Genomic DNA, 18,434 nt, shown 5'->3' on the forward strand with positions numbered 1-18,434 from the left:
TTTCTGAGACTGTCTTTATTTATTTATTTTTGTTCATTCTTTTTTCCTTCTGTCCTGTGGATTGGATAGTCTCTGTTCATCTGTTATACCATGTCTGCGAATTGCTTCTTCTGCTACTTCAAATCTACTACATAGCCACTCTTAGGAATTCTTCATTTCAATTATTGCTTTTTAAATTTAAACTCCAGAATGTCCATTTGGTTCTTTTCCATAATTTCTATCTTTTTATTGATATTCTCTATTTGATGAGACATTGCCACCATAGCTTCCTTCACTTTGTAAGTATGGTTTCCTTTAATTTTTCAAATATATTTATAAAGGCTGCTTTCAAGTCTCTATAATTCCAACTTCTGGGCCCCTGTAAGCTTTTGTTGCCTGTTTTTTTCCCCCTTTGTGAATGGATCATACATTTCTGTTCCTCTGTTTTTGTTTTTGCATGTCTGGTAATTTTTTGTTGAAAATTGCATTTTAGGTAATATAATATCTCTAAATACTGACTCCCCCTCCTCCCTTTGGAGAAAGCTGTGTGAAGTTCCTTGTTTGGTTACTTGTTTATCTATTTAGTGATTTGGTTGAACTAATTCTGTGAAGTGTATTTTCTCCACATTATGTATGTGACTTACCTGCTCAGAGTTGTTCCCCCCATTTTCATCTTTAGCCTGTCTTTATAGGGGTTTTCCTTGGGTTGACATACAACAATCTATCTATCTATCTATTTAGTTAGTTATTTTAAGTAGGGTTCATGCACAGTGTGGGTCTTGAACTCCTGCCCCAAGATCAAGAATTGCATGCTGAGCCAACCAGGCGTCCCTACATACATCATTTTTTGATCAAAGTTTGTGTTTAATCTGTGTTCACCATTTGAGTGTGTGTATGACTTGTACACTGCTCTCACAGTTCAGGGAATTCAATTTCCTCCTGCTTTAAGTCTGGTAGTTCAGAGGACTTCCCCCCAGTCTCTCCTGAATGGGTGCCGAGCTGGAAAAGACCATGAAGGATGAATGTACTTCTATGACGTTGGACTTCCTGACTTCCTTCTAGGTTAGAGTGATTTATTACTCGGCCAGTGTTGGCTTTAGCCCCTTCAGTCAGTAAGACTTCCTCATTCACTGGTATAACCTGAGGAATTTTTTTTAATGTCTACTCTATATTCCACTATGGTTACTCTTGCAGGGGTGCAGCCTAGGATGTGTTCTTGACCTTCTGGCCCCTCAGAAGTGTGTGTAATCTCAAGAGCACTCTACTTGGATGTCTCTTAGGCATTCTTTATGGAATCTATGGATGGTTCATTTTGTTCTACTAATATTATGATGCTACTAGCCCCCATGTAATTAACTGTTTGCCATCAGAATCTCCATTGTTTTTGGCAGTGTCCTTAGGCATGAATAAGTTCAGACTCTTTAGACAGTGTGGTAGAGCTCTCTGCCATTAGGGCCTGCCTCTTCTCCAGAGCAGGACATCTGTGGGGCAGAGGCAGTAGCCTGCTTCCCCCAGAGGGGCAGCCTTCTCTACAAGCAGGCTCTGGGTGGCCCCTGGTCATCTAGCTTGCTTTTCTCAGTGTGCAATCTCTATATTCTAGAATGAGCTAGAGTTGTGGTAATTGGGGCCCCATTATTCTCAACTTGTTATTACCATTAGTTGTGGTAATTGGGGCCCCATTATTCTCTTAAAGCAGAACCCTGCCTTACAAATGTGAGCTGAGGTGGGGAGGGGAGATGTTACTGTCTTAGCAGCCCCTGCCCAGCTCTGTGTTTCTGCAATGGGGCAGGTTGGGGGTTGAGGGTGAAGGAATGAGAGGGACTGGCAGCCAGCCCCTGTCACCTGAAACTGTTTTCCTAGATTAGCTGCTAGGAAGAGAAGGAATCCCATGTTCTTGACCATATCCACCTAGAGTAGAGCTCTCATCACATGCTCTCTCTTAAAAATTTTCAAGGCTGGGCTCCATGTTAAATGACATTTAGTTCATCTGATGACTAATCCTTCACTGTAGTTGAATATGCTCATTATCTTATGCCTTCTTATATCTTTATGTTCCTTGTTAGTACTGGAATGCCCCTTCATAAATAAATGTCTGCAAATGAGTAAGTGGATGAGTGAATGGATGGATACCATAATTTTCAAGTGATATGTTTATATTTACCCAAAGGGAGTGATATATGTAATGGGGATTTCAGTACTTTGGGACTTTGCAGGATGTGGAAGTAGGTTTAGACTCTCTTGACCCAGGCCAGTAACAGCCAGCCAGATCTTTTAAAAATAAAAGGGGTATGAGGAACCATAACATAACATGTGTAAGAAAAGAGAACCCCATAATAGAGCCAAACTCACAAGAAAAATAAATTGGGCATGATGTACATTTTTTAGAAAAAGAAGATCAGTTAGTGTGAAAGGAGAGGTAGCTTCTCTAGTAATCAGGAATATGATAATTAAAACAAGGACATGATATAAATTAATAACCATCAGACTTAACACAAATTAAAAAATCTGTCAAACAATATTGAGGAAGATGTGGAAAAATGGGAATTTTGCTACACTGCAGGTGGGGCTGTAAATTGATACAGCTGCTTTGGAAAGTAACCAAAGTTGAAGATTAACATACTCACATACTATATGACACAGTAATTTCACTTCGATGTATTTATCTTAAAGAAAACTCTTGCTGGTGTAGCAGGAGGTACTCACAGAGGGAGGCTTATTGCTGCATTGTTTGTAATATTGAAAAAAGTAAAACAACCCAAATACATATCTCTAAGGATATGTATCCAGTTTCTATCTAGGCATGTTTGTCATACCTATTTGAGTGGAATTAATTCATTATAAAAATAAAAGAGAGGTGCCTGGATTTAACTAGTAGAGAAGATGTACCATAGTAATTAAATTGCAAGATACTTTCTTTCCATTTCTTTTTCCTTTCTTTTTTGTACTTCACAATATAACTTTCTCCTCAAGCAGTCATGTGGTAATCTAAGACCTTCTGCTTTGCTAAAGATATTCTCCTAAGCTTTAAACCACAGGCTGATACATACTCTAAGTTAAGAAATATTATGTAAGAATAGATCATAATTCACTCAAGAGCAACAGGGTTTGTAGGAAACTATAAAATAATTCATTGAAACATTTCTTCTGGGTTTCAGAAAATTAAGTCCTGATGTGGGTTTTCATGTGCTGTGTAGGGAGGGGAACAAACACCCAAACAAAAGAACAGCAACAATCAAAAATCTATGTTTTTTTCTCTAAGCCTACTTAGAGAACAGGATGTTTTCATTAGCAAATTTGGGACTTGATGCATGCAGGACTCCTTCCAGAGAGAAGCCGTATGTTCTCTTGTGCACGCCGGACTTGTCACAGTCACGATTCTGTGGTCCTGGGAATGAAAGCAAAATGTTGTAGAGCTGTAACAGCAGGAATCAGACCTCTTCCTAAAGCAGCATCCTTTGTGATGCCAAGCTCTCATGTGACTGAGTGACTTTGTGGAAAGTATATCAGGGATGATGCTATAAAATCATAAATCCTCTCATGTTTTGCCTCTGTTGCTCTAAGGATGAAGGCCTTCATTTAGTCCCAAAGGGTCTGCAGGGTGTGGATCCCCCTGGCACCTCTAGCTTCATCTTGGATGATTTCACCTTCCCTCTCCAACCTTTATTCATGTTGCCCTCTTGGAAGAGCTAACCTTATCGCGATATTTCTCAGGGCCTTTGCACATCCCCTCACTGTGTCTTCAGTGCTTGACACATAAAAGACATCCAGTAGGGGCGCCTTGGTGGCTCAGTGGGTTAAAGCCTCTGCCTTCAGCTCAGGTCATGATCCCAGGGTCCTGGGGTCGAGCCCCACATCAGGCTCTCTGCTCTGTGGGGAGCCTGCTTCCTCCTCTCTCTCTGCCTGCCTCTCTGCCTACTATCTCTGTCTGTCAAATAAATAAATAAAAATTAAAAAAAAAGACATCCAATAAATATTTTTCAAATGAATAAATGACAGATATTAGAAAGTAGCCAAATTCTCTTATGCCAGCCATGGTGGAAAGCAAGCACATAAAAGGCTGCCTTTGTCTGATTTCTATTGGTTTTTTTTTTCCTTGCCTTTATCATTTGTCTTTATTATTATTATTATTATGTTCAGTAAGCCACTATATAATGCATCATTAGTTTCAGATATAGAGTACAGGGATTCATTAATTGCATATAACACCCAGTGTCCTTCTTAAAGCCCATCACCCTGTCTTAAGTGGGTGTTAGGTAGGCCAGCTCTTGCTTTTACTCTGCTTTCTCTAACTTCTTTTTATTAGATTTTTATCAAGAGTCATGCCAACATAAAAACAAACAACAACAACAAAAAACCCTGTTTAAGATGCTACTGTTAGAGCTACCGCTGATGACCCTGTTTTCTGTAACTACCTTTGCCTTCAAGCTTTGTCTTCTTCCCCCAGGGGGAAGAAGACAAGGCAATGACAAGGCAGTGACAAGGCAATTATTCACTGGAATATCAGCAAATAGAATAGAATAGAAAAAGGAAGTTAAAGGAAAAAAAAATAAGTAGACCTGATGAGTGTAGAGGCTGGTGCACAAATTTTCCACTACCTTTTCTGCTCCTACATTGCAGACCAGCTCTGTGCCAGGCATGCATTAGGCATTGTGAAATAGAGATGAAGAAGACTGAAATCACGCCTTCTAGAACTCTGAAGAGTTGGAGAAGCATTCAACTAGATGGCAATGGTATAAAATGCAGTCTAACCAGTGCTGGCGAGAGTGAGGTCCAGGGATTGTGGGATCCCTGAAGGGTTTGGACATCTTTACATGGGAGAGTACAGTTGGCTTTATAATTGAAGGGCAGGAAAACTGAATTGATTTAAAAAAAACTCTTGTGACCAAGAAAATTTTAGTGAGCATTTTTAGCCATATAAAGTTATTGAAAACAAGTTTGATGTTTTAAAATATTTTTGCACATTAAAGTGTCCTCTGGTGCTGCAGCCTTCTATTGATTACAGCCAACCCAAGTGGACTCTTTCCTGGTGATCAGGTTCTACTGGGTCTGGGAATTGGGACCTGGGTTTCAGTCCTGTCTCTGGTACTGACTGGCTGTCTGACCCTAGCATTTCTCTTCATCTTGACCCCACATCCTCAGGGTTCCCATCCCTGCTGTTCCCTGTTTTCTAGCACACATAAGGACCTATAAGATGGTGTATTCCGTTCGGCCCTCCAAGTTTCCTCCAGAGTGATTCTCTTCTGAGGGGTGACCAGACCTCCTCTTCCCTCCAGTCCTCATCCAAAGTCATAGTTGGGATTCCTCATTTTGCAATAAAAAGCAAACTATACTCTATAGGCTTCTGAATTTGTTCATTTTCCTTTCATTTTCTCCTAGTTACATTCTTAATAACTCTGTGAACCGATATAGCACAGAACTTTGGTAAAATCAGTTTATTTGCCAAGAAGAGGTCACTTCTGAAAAATGTGTTCTCAGTATAGCATTACATTCGGAAATGTAAATTATAAATTCATCTTTAGTAACAAGCATCCACGGTATACCTTTCTACTCTTAAAGAGCCTCCTCTAGAATAATACCATATATGGAACTGGCCTTCAAACCTTTAACTGGCCTGTATTTTGGAATGTGTTCATGTTTCTTCTTTCTACCACAAGTTCATCCTAGGTGGAAGACTTCTGGAAACCTCTGCCTTGCTGTCACCATTTCCATGAAATTCCATCAGATGTCACCTTGGGGCTCTTAGGGAAGTACTCTCAGTGGTGCTTGTAGCTCATTGACATGGATCCTTTGCATTGGTGAAGTGGACAAAGCCCTTAGTCAATTACTGTGATCTCCATGACTGCCCTGTGAGGTAGCTTTCTGCCTCTGTACAGTGGGATGGTGTTCACCGGTAAAAAGGAATGAACTACTGACACCTGCTGCAGCATGGGAGAACCTTGCAAATATGGTGCTAAGTGAAAGAAGCCAGACACAAGACTGCAGAATTAGATGATTTCATTTTGGTAAAATGTCCAAAATAGATAAATCTACAGAGGCAGAAATTTGAGTAATGCTTATCAAGAGATGGGACATGGAATGAAATTGGCGGAGGAGCCCAGGGAGTGATGCTAATGGGTACAAGGTTTCTTTTTTGGTATAATCAAACTGTTAAAAATTAGATTATAGTGATCATACAACTCTACAAATAAATTTAAAAATTACTTAGTTGTACACTGTAAATGAGCAAACTATGTAGCATATAAGTGACATTGCAATAAAGTTAAAATTTTTAACTCATTCTTCTTTTCCCTGCCTCCCAGATCGTAAGGACAAGAGACTTCAAAAAAGACACTGGGCTCCCTTGTTAGTATCCATTTGGCTCCACCTTCCCCCCAGGTACCCAGCCTCCTCTTGATAGTCCGTCTCTTCTAAATATCCCTCTGTCCCTTCCTCTTATGTCCAACATGAACAAATAAGAGAACAGCTTCTGAGAGTCCCTGAACTCACCACCTGCTACTCACCAGGAGGGCCTGCCATCAGCACACTACTAAGCTTCAGCAGAATTAAAAAGAGAATATTCTAGCCTGTGGCCTTTCCATTTTACTTTTTGGCATACTTTTATTAGAGCTCAGCAAGCAGTCATCTCATTTAAGAGCAAGTCTCCCATGTGACTGAAAAGCACTGGGCTGAAACTTGAAAGAAAAGGAAACCATTAGTGTTAGTTTGGAATGCCTAAATAGTGTCCCCAAATTAATGCACAACTTTGAGCAACTGTAAACCTGTAGAAAAGTCAAGTGTTTTCCTGTTGCTTATCAAGTGCTATATATATAAATATAAATACATACATATATGTATATATATAGCATACATATATGTAATTATACAAGAGTATGAAATATGACTATCGGTACATAGTGGGTTGAGGCAGTAGGAAATGGGGCAGTCAAGTCAGCAGCTTCTTTCCACACCTTGAAAGCATATTGGGAAAAAGGAATCAAATTAACTCTTAGGTGGTGGTGGGGGTGCAGTGACATTACTCTGAAGAGATGTTCCAGCTGTTGTTGCTGCCTTTCCTGTTAGGTGTACCTGCAAGAACAGAGAACCCAGGACATTCAAATACTAGAGATTGTGGGTAAAAAGGCAGAGCAGGGATGTGTGTGATGGGAGAGCCTCCCCCACGGCTCTTCTGACTTGAGCATGGAGCCTGTGTTCTGTGAGTCTCCAGAGAGCTGGCAGCAGAACAGGCAGCAGGCCTTGCAGTTGGGGGTAGAAGCAGATGGGTGCAGCCATCAGTGCACAGCCTTCATGGATGGGGCTGGGCTGATTAGTATTGAGGAAGTTCTGTCCAGCATCATAAATGAAATCTCTATCTATATATCTGTCCTGTCACTTAGGTGCTTTTTCAACGTGACGTGTCAGACAGAGATCAATCTTTCTGTCTCGTGTGCTTCTTCTTTGTTGCCAGTTTAATTCCTCTGTTAGTAGGCCAGTGATTTTCCATGTAAAATAGTGGGTCTGGTATCTCTTCATTGAACCACTTCCGAGACCATCTCTGGAGTCTCTTTGTAACTTTCCCCTATTGTTATTTAAGGTTAAGCTTATGATTTGTTATTGCTGTCATGAACATGTTGCTAACTGCCTTTGGTTTAGGAAGGGGAGAGCATTTTCCTCAGAATAGAGCTTGGCTGCCACATTTGATGACATGAAATGCTATATGGAGAGCTGATTATATCGATGTGTGAAATACTTGTAGGAAATCTCTCCCAGGTCATCAGATCCCCCTTGGCTTGCAGGTTGCCCCGATGTTTTCTCTCTGCAAAGCTGAGGTACGTCCCTGGGATGTGGGGACAGTGTGAAGTAGGTCCCTGGGATGTGTCCAGACACAGTGATGAAAATGGAACTTCTTTGGAGCTGCTGGCTCTGCCCAGCAGCTGGGACTCAGCAACTGTCAGCTACTCTGCTTTGCATGAGCATTTCCTGTGCCTCCAAATGATATTTCTATAGGCATAAAGTAAGATGGAAGGAATACTAGACACAAAATTAAGAGGATGTAGTTCCTGTTGTCTGATCCCTGGTATCCTTTGGATCACATGTGTTTTGCCTTTGAGCCCATTGCACAAACCCAAATCACATCACTAGCAGTTCGCATGGTTGCAGAGCTATCAGACTCTGAGAGTCTAATGGTTCTTGGAATGATTGTTCTAACCGCCACCCCACTCCCCGCTTCCATCCTCCTGGTTTGCTTACACTCATTTAAGAAACTAATTCCTTGGTTTCTTTGATCTTTCCCCTTCCAGATTATCCAGTTTCTGACTTTTTTTTTTTTTTTTTCATGGTCCTTTTTGTTGGTTTCTCCTCCTGCTAGCCCTTAATTATTGGTGTTACTCAGGGTTTCCTTCTTGACTTGTAACTGCTTCCTGGTGTGTGTTCTACCTGAATAATCTCATCTACTGGTTTGCTGGCTTTATAAATCAAATATAAAGTGCTGATTCTGCATATCTCTGTCTTGTCCTGACCTCTCCCTATAGGCTCAAACTCATATATCCAGTTACCTGCTGGACATATTTTAGTTGGACTTCAAACCCAGTGAATCTGTACCCGAGTTCTGTTCATTTGTGTTCATCCATCTGTTTGCTGAGAGTCTGAGACCTAGGAGTCATCGTAGAGTTCTCTGCTTCTCTCTTATATCAAATTAGTCACAAAGTCTTGCTTTCTTTATACCCTAAATATTTACTGAGTCCATCCTTACTCCCAGAGTTCTTGGTTCAAGCCCTCATCTTCCACCTGGATGATTATAGGATTGTAGTAGTATTCTGACTGGTGTCTTTGTCTCTAATCACCTTTGTTTCCAAATCAGTCTTCACTTTGTAATCCAGTGATTTCAAAATTAAATTAGCTGTCATTCCTCAGCTTAAAAGCTGCTAATGGCTTTCCATCAATGCTGAGCTAAGGTCTTATGGTAAATCACTTTGGAAAATATTTTTTTAAAAGATTTTATTTATTCATTTATTTGTCAGAGAGAGAGAGAGAGAGAGAGAAAGAGAACACAGCAGGGCAGCTGCAGGCAGAAATAGAGGAAGAAGCAGGCTCCCAGTAGAACAAGGAGCCCGACGTGAGACTTGATCCCAGGACCCTGGGATCATGACCTGAGCTGAAGGCAGACGCTTAACCGACTGAGCCACCCAGACATCACCACTTTGGAAAATATTTTGGCAGTTTCTTAAGCAGTTAAATATATGTTTACCACTAGACCCGGTGCAGTGATTCCACTCCATGGTTTCTACTCAAAAGAAATGAAAAAAAAAAAATCTCCACAGAGATATGTGTGAAAATATTAATAGCAGCACTATTCATAATAACCCCAAACTGGAAGCAATTCAAATGTTCACAACAGGGGAATGGATAAAGGAATTGTGGTAAAACCAAGCAGTGGAATACTACTCAGCTGTAAAAAGGAACTGAACTACTGATATAGGGAACAACTCAAATAGATGTGCTAAGTGAAAGAAGCCAGATATTTAAAACTACCTATAGTATGATTCCATTTATATGACATTTATAAAAAAGGTAAAGTTACGGAGATGAAAAAGAGATCAGTGGTTGCCTAAAGGTGGCTGTGAGGATTGACTGAAAATGGGCACATGCGGTTATAGGACTATTTAAAACGGGATTGTAGTGGTGCTTGAACAGCTACATAAATTCACCAACACTCAAAACAAAACTAAGGTCTTTGGTGTGGCCTAGGAGCCCCACTACGACTCGATCTCTTCTTTGTCCTACTGCTTCAGTTCTTGCCATTTCCTGCTTTATATTCTGTTATTTCATGACACTGGAATATTTGTGCTTTCCTGAAAATGCTGTGTTTATGTTTGTTGGCTTTTTGTCACGTGGTCACTTCTACAGGAGAAAGTTTCTGCCTGTTTTCCATGTCTACTCTTCCATCTCACACCCATTTGAGAATCAGCTCAGGGATCAGCTGTCAGAAGTTTTCCTCCGTCTTGTCTTCTTAGCCAGCTAAGGCCAAACTGACCATCCTAGAGTCTGATGGTAGTCTGTCTGTCTTTTCTTTTCTTGTTTTTTTTTTTTTTTTAAAGATTAATTTATTTGAGAGAGAGAGATCACAAGCAGGGGGAGGGACAGAGGAACTCTCAAGCAGACTCCCCATTGAGCACAGAGCCCAACACAGGGCTCAAGTCTGCCACCCATGAGATCACAACCTCAGCCGAAACCAAGAGTAAGATGTTCAACTGATTGAGCCATCCAGGTGCCCTGGTATTCTACTTAAAACACACACACACACACACACACACACACAAACCCATTATATTGAAGTGATTTGTTTTATATATCCATATATCCCACCAAACTCTAAGTTTTCAGAGAGCATATGCCATGTCTTATTTGCGTAGGAAAGCTCCAGTGCTAGCAAAAATCACTGGTACATAGTAGGCATTCAAATTGAGTTCTGTTGCACTCATTTCATTTGATGAATTAATGTAAAGATGATTTGTTTTTATTTTTGCTTTTGTCAGAATGAGATTTGCATTGAAGTAACCCTGATTGGGGTTGGATATGGATGGATACCATAGCATTTTCTTTTCAAACACTTTGCGTGGTATTTTCTGTTTTCTTCCGTTTCCTGATTTATTTTCCACATTTGGTGTACTATAAGTAGCACTCTAGCTGGTAGAAATTGTGTCTTTTAGTGTTCTCCAGAGAAAAAGAGCCAATGAGATATATAGACAGAATTTCTTCTTTCTCAGGGTAACCTCTGCTTTGGTCTAAAGAGCTTCAGTTGATTGGATGAGGTTCACCTACCTTATCAAGGATAGTCTCCTTTACTTAAAGTTAACTGATTGTGGGTGTTAACCACATCTGTAGAATAAACTCACAGCAATACCTAGATGAGTGTTTGATTGAAAAACTGCACACTGTAGGTTAGTGAAATTGACAATAAAATTAACCATCACAGAGAAGACATCAAATTTTTAATTGTAAGGGGTCTTAGAACCCTCCTGGTTATCTGAGCACAGCTTGTGCCTGCCCCATTTTGTGAATGAGGAAACAGGCTCAGCGAGTTTGTAGTTTCATTTCGCAAAACAGAAAATGACTTTTCAGCAATTTCTCTTAACAAGTGGAAGCCTAGAGCTACTCCATCTTACCTTATCAACTGAGTCATCAGACATTAGGCTCTATGTCATTCCTTAACCAGGACTGAAACCTCAAATAAATTACTGATACCTTTTATTTCTCTTTGTGAGTTCTCTTTTTCTCTCCAGAGAATTTATGGCTAAGCTTTAAGTAGAATTTTTAAAATACCACATGACATAATTCTGGCCCCAAGTCTATTTTTAGCACACACTGTCCTTTTTTATTTTGTTCAATTTCAGTGACTTATTGCAGTGGACTGTGAAAATGCATACATTTTTTCTATTGTCAGAGATGTGAAACTTTATGGAAGTATTCTTTTCCTCTGACGAGCCTCCCTCCTAAATGATCTTTAATCTGATAAGATGTTGGTTGATTTGAGAAGTTGAAAAATAGAGAAATGCTGGTTGTCTTTTATTCTGTGCATTTTTCATACTTTTTAAAAATTTTCTAGAAGATAAAAATAGGACCATTTGCAAATGAAACTATGGGTGATAATATAAACTGTCTTTCTGGGGAGGGACTGAAGTTCTGCGTGATACTTCAATAATCAGCTATATCAACTCCCTTCGAGTTGGGTACATAAGTAATCAGCTACTTAGTCTATGGGAAATTCTCACTTTGGGGAAATGGGTCTTAGAAAGTTATTCCTTTTAACTCCATTGAATCACTCCAGAAATAGTTACAGTATGGTACAAATCAGTTACTGCTTTTTCTATATAGGATTTCACCAGAAACAAGATAGGGAGAGATTGGAAGCTGGGAAAATGGTGAAGTGCTTAGCCCGCCCAAGCACATTTTAAAGTTTTTAGCTCCAGATATTTAAAGAAAATTAATTTTCATATTATTAAATTCTTGGGGGAAAGGGGAATCACAAGTTTTTATATCATAGAAAAGGAATCTCTGCACTTTTCCACTCTTCAATATACAAATTCTGCTTGAGAGTAAGAAGTAGAATTAGCCCAATTTAGGGAGATAAAAAATGCCTTTAATCATTCTCTAAGAAAACGGAAGTTTCTGATTGGGAAAAAATAAATATATATATTTTTGAAATCCACTTTCAAAACATCATGGCATTTAAGCATTCCAACTTAATGACAGCTGAGAAAAACTGGTGTGAAACTTATATTCCATGAAATGAATCCACCCTGCCTTTCAAACCTGGGAATACCACCATCTGGAAAAACAAGATCTACTTGTATTTAGCCAAATACCAAGAAAACATTGCTGTAATTTTGACTCCCCTGTTTCCTTCTGAATGTTTGATATGTCATCAAGCTATTAGAATTTTTAATTTTTGGTACCTTTTTAATAAATAATTATTAAAGAACTTCCATGGAGAATTAGAATATGGGCTTCTTTTATTTATTATCATAAATGATGCCTTTCTTCAAGTACTGGGAAAACAGAACTGTGTTTCACAGAGGTAGTTATCATAACTTCTTTTTAAAGAACTTGTGCATTAATGTTGTTCTTTAATACATTTAAATTACTTAGCATTTTTGGGGGCCAAATATAAGAAACCAATTTAAAATTCTGACTTTCATGTGTATAAGACCACTTGTTAGGATATAAGAAACCCTTATTTTAATAATGATTTTTGATAGTTTATAATGTGCTCTTTATATGTACATTCCAATTTAATTCTTTAAAAAATCCAGTGTTCGATGTTACTGTTTTTCATTTCTTAAATGAAGAAATTGAGGCACTAAGAAGTTACACATCTTCTTTTTTATATAGTTGTTGGGTGTCATTGTCAGGGCCAAATTCATGTCTTTTGACTCTAAATCCAGTTTATTCTAAAATCTTAATTCATGTGGCTCTCATTGACAAGTAAGGCAATGAGACTTGAGACTTGAGTCAGTGAGAATGTGGCTCTCATTGACTTACTTGTCAATGAGATTTCATGTTATGTATATTAAATCTTGTGTGCTGTTCCATAGTGCAGATAGGCAGGATAGTGTATGAATACCATTCTTCTTTCTACTTTGAACAAACTAGGTATGATCAACTTATGGAATGTTAAAGTAATTCTGTTTTAATACGAGTAAACACAGTGCAGCACTTCATGAATTATTTTTTGATTTTTTTTAAAAAACACTTGGGAAACGCATTATATTTACTTTCTCTCATGTGTAGGGTTGTGTGTGTGTACATACACACATACATATGTATGTACATATACATATGTATGTACACATACATATGTATGTACATATACATATGATACACACATACATATAAACAAACATAAACATGTTTGCCTGTGTTTTTATACACACATAAGTGATATGTATGTAAACTAAAATACATATATACTTAGAGTCAGGATTAATGAGAAGAATATATATTATTAATACTAATTATAATTGTCCTAAAAGGAATTTGGTGGTAAATGTTGAATGGTTATAATGAAAGAGAAATTTCTTTAACCTTAGCTATAAATAAAATATACATCATAGCTCATTGAATTTTCTAAATTTTTGCCTGTTACTGATAGGGCAAAAAGTATTACACTTTAGAGGAAAAATTAAACTCTGGGAAAGGAGATACAAAACAAGTGCTAACCCATAGTTAAGGGTCTTCCTTTAATTTATGTATGATTTTTGGCCTTAGAATAATTCACTGAAATCAGTTTTTTGACTGATAATTGAATGTCTACTTTGTTAGGTACTACAGCCTTAGACATTTTTAAACAAAGACATATGAGATATGATTCCTGCCTTTAGCATCTTAAAATTCGGAGAAGCAAAGATCTCAGCAATTTTATTCATGAAGTGGCTAGCTCCAGGTAATCCAACAGATCATGCACTAAGAATTCAAATGAAATCTAATAACTTCCAGCTGGGGGGATCAGTCAGGATGATCTAGAAGGTGAGGTCTGGGTAAGCATGTTAGATAATCAGTAGGAGTGAAAAAATAGAAAAAGGAAAGAGGTCCAAGTATAAGACAGTGGGAATAAACACCAGCACAATTTGGTGGATCGTAAAGAAACCTAACTTTGTATGATGTATAATAAGACATAGAGCTAAACAAAAAACAGAGAAGTAGGAGGTAAACCACTTTGCATGAATGAATTTCATAGCAAGTCTACTCAGTTTCACTGATTTGATTTTCAAGGAGACCTCTGTAAAGGTAGTCGGAAACATGGTAGTTTGGTCTCCACTGTTCAGTAAATGAAATGCAATGCAGGGAAAAATCAGAGCTGGAACTAGAGGAGGTAGTGTCTTCCCAGAGATGCCAGTTAATGCGGGGGAGGATGAGTCATTTTTGGAAAGCAGTGCAGCATTCTCTGGGCTGTGAACAGTGGTCATTTATTTAAGCTGTCTTTTGTTACTGGTTCCTTTTGACGTTTTTCTTATTTGGTGTATGGAGAAAAACAGCATGAGACAATGCTACTACAGACTCAGAATTAAGACTTTTAATTTAAAACGTGATTTGATTCTTATTTTTTTTTCTTTTTTGGAAAGTTGTTCCTTTTGAAAGACGTTCCTACAGTGAGGTGATCAGTCTTATTTGCCCCACTTTGTGTTGTCTCTCATCAACCTAACATTAATATTTACAAAAGGACATTGTAGCTCAGTTCCACAAATCTTAACCAAGTACCTGTTGTGAAGAATACAATGAAGAGTAAGATAGAAGAAGGAGTAATTGTTGGTTTGATTGGAATACAGAGTATATGTAGAGTATAATAGTAGATACAATTAGAAGCAAAAGCTCTCACTATTGTGTTAAGTGTGTACAATCAGTACAGTTAAGTGTGTACAATCAGAGTTGTTTTTTGAGATTTTGGATTTTTTGTTTCAGTTTGGGTGGTACAGGGAGAATATTGGCTTATTTTTACTGTTTCGTGTAATTCAAATACCTTTTGCTGATGTTCATGTAAATAGGTGATCAATTAAAAATATATAGATGACCATTTTCTCATATGGCAAGCATATTAGCCAAAGTATATTAAACAGCATCTGAAAATATTCAATACTATGAAATCTTGGTTTTAGGAACTATCTCATTGGAAAATAGTAGGGCAAAACTATTCTTAAATAATTGGTATTAAGTAAGGAAAACAAAACTCATTTTTGGCCAGATAGAGTCAGGGAGCCTATATTCTTCACCTTGACCCTTATTCAAAAAAAGATAGAATTTTTAGTAATGACATTTAAAGATCAGGAGGGAAAAATATTTGCTGTACTCCTAAGGAATGAGTCAGTGTTATGTAGCCCACTGTTTAATTCAATGTCTTGATATATTTAGATCTTTTATGACCTGAAAAAGTAATAGCCCCAAGAACAATGTAGATGTCATTTTGAATATTGTTTTTTTCCCAAGAATCTAATTAGATAAGAAATTTTTATATCAACCAACCAATAAGATCAGTCCAGTATCTGACTGTTAGCCTCATTAATATGTTTGGTGAACTGTTTCTCTCAGAGCAGCTCAAAGGTCAAGTCTTGTAGAAAAGAGAAAGAGCCTATTATCTCTCAAACTTTCTCTTTTGTTTAACCTCCCTCCCCCAATCCACCCACCCACACTAAATAACTTAAACCAAATATGTAAAGCCAGTAGACTAATATATTGACCTTTGTGTGAGTTATAGGCTACTTCTGAATTACTAATGGCCATTGTGATTCCATTTGGTATTCTGATATAGTGAGCCAGCTATTGTGATGTTATCCTGTTTTTAAGTGCAAAAGGGGGGAAATTAAAATCATTCCCAGTTGAATAATTTGGGATTGAAAGTGTGGTACAGGCTTTGTGCTTTTGATGAGGACCACATTTTATTCCCAAGAAATGATAAAAATGTAGTTAACGCAAGGTTACCAGGATTCTCTAATATTACTATAAATGGAAACATTACTCATCTATTTTTGGTGATAATTTTTTGAATAAAAATTAAATGTCTCCTTCATAGATCATAGGAGGGTCTATTTTTTTCTACCAAAATGGGATGTTGGGAAATAGTGGGTTCCCTGACATTGGAGACAGTTAGGTAGAACTGAGAGACAATTGATTGGAAGTTGTGTAGTAAATATTTCTTGATTTTGTAAGACTCACTACATTAGAATTTCCAAGTCCAAATTTAAATGAAAACAATGTATTTCAAGAATGATATGACACAAAAGAGGCTGAAATATGAGCTGGAACTGTCATCAGCTGAGCAAAATTAAAAGCATTGAATCTGTAAAAATCACATAAAAATTTGCTTGGTGATAGCAGAAGTTGATATTAATAACCTATAAGACTCCTTCTGTTTCTGGTTTTCTATAACTTAATCCCAAATATGCAGGTCAAATCATTGGCACTTGGATCCCACTAGGAGATTCTAAATTGAATTCTAGGGCCTTCCTTACCCTCATTTCTGGTTTGATAAAAATCTTTAAGAAATAGACAAAAAAGCTGACTTCTGTTCCATATTATAGTCAGGCTTTACAGTAGGTGCTACTGATGCCAGGCAAATCCTGAATCTGTACAGACTGCTGAAATAGTTGATAACTAGCATCATTCAGGACACAGGTTAAGTGAGAGGGCTGATGTGAAGGATGAAGGGTTAAGGCAGAGACTCTAAGGGAACTTCAGACAGAGAAGGCCAGCACCACGGACAGCTCCTCCCGCCCCCGCACCCAGCCTAGAGCTCCAGAGAAGCCTAGGGTTTAGCTTGGAAAAACTGCATCCAGGTCTTCGTTCTGCCTCATCCTAACTTGTCATCTTAAATGTCACTAACTTGGACAGGCAGTTTAACTTTTGCAACCCTCAGTTTTCACATCTGCAACTTGGGAATAATAAGTGCTCTACATAGTTCTTGTGATACAGATATTAAATGATAAATTGCAAGTAAAAACGTGTCAGCTATACAAATGAAAGATGTTAATACTGTTTTTATTAGTGTTACACTTTTAATAATTGACCTTTATGTACCCAAGGTTTTATTATATTAATGAAAATTGCTAGATTCTTCTCAAGATTTGACACAACAGTTGAAAAAAGAGAAATGATAGGGAAACCGGGATACTATAAGCAGGTATATACTCTATTGGTAAGAGAAAGGAAGTAGGATTTACTGCTTATCTCATGGGTTCAAGCATGGGTTCTTATACTATACTATTTAGTTTTCATAACTACTCTGTGCACCTGGCAAAGAGTAGAGGAGTCTATCTCTGCTGTGGTCTTTCATCACAGCACATTTCCTCTGTTACCGCTGCTGGGGTGAAATGGGTGGCATCTGGTGTATAGGGCCAAAGTGATGATAGAATTCATACTCTCAGCTTTTCCAGTAGTGGTCTCCTTTGAAGTTTTTCCTGATGGCAGAAAGCAGGAGTGGAGAGAGTGAGGAAGGGTAAGGAATACATGAAAGCCCCCAATAAGAGAATATTAGAGCTCCCTTTGCCAGGAGACAGAGCCATGTCCCCAAGGCCTCCTTTAGAAGGAGACAGAATAAACTTACTGGGATGACCCATGTTGTTACTGAGATTGCTGCAGCTCTGGACTTGGTGGGAGCCTTCCCTGCAGAATCCTTCAATCCAGTGGTTATTGAAGGAAATGAAAAATCATACTTCAATATGTGTGTGATAACTTTATCTAATACTGTGACATCTTAGTGAAAAGTATCTAACTACCTTTATAATTAGTGTATTTTTAAGAGAAGATCTCATTTAATATTCCTGCCTTTGATGAAACCAAGGTATTTTTCTTGTGATCAATTCATACATTTTTATTAGATCTATTTTAAATCTTTATTTCAGAATAGAATAGGACATTTAACTTTTTAATGAACATAAATTCTACATGTGGAAAATGATCATTTGCATATGTGAAATAATGAATATAAAATGGATCATAATGGGGATTGATTAGGTAGCAAAGAAATACCCTCAACTTCTTTCCATATGGTTTATCTCATGTTTATAAGGATATGGACAGCTACAGGATGCTTTGTAAGATTGCTAATCAAGTCCTTTTATCTGAGGATCAGCTGGGCCAATTTTTTTCTTACTAACTGGATGGATGCTTGTGATTATCTGTTCAATAGCCGATTGAGAAATAGATTGAAGAATTAGCAATTTCATACCTTCAGATCCCTCATCAGAGGGAAATAATAATTGTATGATGCTGTTGTCCTTCAGAACTTTCAAAAGGAAACTATTAGTGATTAGGTAGTTATATAATGATGCACATAATAAAGACCATTGGGGTTGAAAACAGAAGAAATAAGTTCAAACTCTTGCTTCAACACCTACTGAGTGCTTGGTCTTTGGCAAGTTGTCTAAACCTGAGACACAGTTTCCTCCCATGAAAATGGAACTGCCCACCTGTGTCAGAAAATGGTTGTG

At 38.0% G+C, this 18,434-nt stretch overlaps 1 protein-coding gene across 1 annotated transcript in view; it reads left to right on the forward strand.

The window, feature by feature from the left end:
• SH3GL2 (SH3 domain containing GRB2 like 2, endophilin A1) overlaps window positions 1–18,434 on the forward strand; it is a 213,186-nt gene that overhangs the window by 147,566 nt on the left and 47,186 nt on the right. The window lies entirely within an intron of this gene.

The sequence above is a fragment of the Mustela putorius genome, unplaced genomic scaffold (assembly GCF_011764305.1).
Source record: "Mustela putorius furo isolate JIRA1106 unplaced genomic scaffold, ASM1176430v1.1 tig00000421_pilon_pilon_pilon, whole genome shotgun sequence".
NCBI classification, from domain to species: Eukaryota; Metazoa; Chordata; class Mammalia; order Carnivora; family Mustelidae; genus Mustela; species Mustela putorius.